The sequence below is a fragment of the Hippopotamus amphibius genome, chromosome 3, assembly GCF_030028045.1.
Source record: "Hippopotamus amphibius kiboko isolate mHipAmp2 chromosome 3, mHipAmp2.hap2, whole genome shotgun sequence".
Taxonomy (NCBI): domain Eukaryota; kingdom Metazoa; phylum Chordata; class Mammalia; order Artiodactyla; family Hippopotamidae; genus Hippopotamus; species Hippopotamus amphibius.
In genome coordinates this window covers 116,375,026-116,376,599 of record NC_080188.1, presented here as the reverse complement: position 1 = coordinate 116,376,599, position 1,574 = coordinate 116,375,026, and the positions used below count along the sequence as shown (strand labels likewise).

Genomic DNA, 1,574 nt, shown 5'->3' with positions numbered 1-1,574 from the left:
GATATAGAGCCTCAGGAACAGTGGGCTCATTAGCAGACATAGGTCCATTTCCAGCCTTAGGCTCATCTAGGGAAGCAAATCGTGACTTCTTCGGGTTGATGTTATGTCAGTAGCAATGGTGACACCATGTGTCTCTGAACGTGATTGCAGCAGTGTGTTCTAGTGGAAGCATCTATGACTTCATCCATTCATTTCTGCAACATGTATATATTGAGGGCCCATGATGTGCCTGTCATCAGTACTGGGGCCAGAAGATTGGAGGACACTTCCTTTGTCTGTGCAATGGGGGTCATGCCCTGCAGGGGCTCATGGGGAGACAGTGAAATGGCATATGTAATTCACCAGATCTATTATTCTTACTCTTATTGGTGGTTTCTCACCAACAGAAAGACATTGCTTATTGTTCCATGAAGAGCACTTGATAACGAATTTGACAAACTATTCACATGAGTCTCCAATAAGTCCAAAACATGATATATACTATTAAAAAGATACCAATTCTGAGGTGAGCGCTGGCCGCGTGCAGCTGCGGGAGTGGGTGGATTCCGGAACCCGAAGCGCCGCGGCGTGGGAGCCCTCCAGGCTAGGTGACCAGAGCCACATAATGTCAGTAGTTCGTTCATCCGTCCATGCCAAATGGATTGTGGGGAAGGTGATTGGGACAGCAATGCAAAAAACTGCTAAAGTGAGAGTGACCAGACTTGTTTTGGATCCCTATTTATTAAAGTATTTTAATAAGCGAAAAACCTACTTTGCCCACGATGCTCTTCAGCAGTGCACCATTGGGGATATTGTGCTTCTCAAGCTCTGCCTGTCCCAAGAACAAAGCACGTGAAGCATGAACTGGCTGAGATCATTTTCAAAGTTGGACAAGTCATAGATCCAGTGACTGGAAAGCGCTGTGCAGGAACCACCTACCTGGAGAGTCCAGTCAGCCTGGAAACCACCCACCTAACCAAAAACCTGGAAAAACTCGATCTCTCTTCAACACAGTGAAGGAGGATCGGAAAACGGAGCCAAAAGGGAAGGATTTCTAAGTTTGCTTTATGGAAAAATTTTTCTAAGTTTCCTCACAAACCGTCCAGTTTCTTTTCTGGTATTTATGAAATAGCTAAAAGTAAATGAAGTAAAGGCCTTGTTATAATTTTTCATAAAGGTTTATGGTCATGTTTCAAGTTTCCTTCTTGGCGAACATACTTTCCTGTTACAATAAGTGTGCCTAGCAATCCACTGCATTGTTTTGTAAGTTCACTGTTTTAGAAGGTGTGTTTTTTTTTTTTTCATTCAAAGGAATCTGGGATTTATTTTAGAACTTTTATTTTGGGAGAAGAAAACCTTTTGATATCATAAACAGATAAGACCACATTAAGTGAATATTTTTGATAGTATGTATTTGAAATTAAGTTTTTCTCTGATTTAACCAATTCCAAATGGAAACAATTAACATGCCTGGGTCAGACTTTATCAGATTAAAGTCTGAATTAATAAGAATGTTGACACATAGAAGATAAAAAAAAAAAAGATACCAATTCTGCTCTAATCCTTCCCCCCTTTATCGGCTCTGCAACTGGTCC

The 1,574-nt window shown here is 41.3% G+C and overlaps 1 pseudogene across 1 annotated transcript; it reads left to right on the top strand.

Annotated features, from left to right (window-relative positions):
* Positions 1-525: 525 nt before the first annotated feature.
* LOC130849865 (28S ribosomal protein S17, mitochondrial-like) lies at positions 526-1,155 on the top strand (annotated as a pseudogene). Its single transcript, XR_009052799.1, has one exon. The product of XR_009052799.1 is annotated as a 28S ribosomal protein S17, mitochondrial-like (transcript).
* Positions 1,156-1,574: the final 419 nt, after the last annotated feature.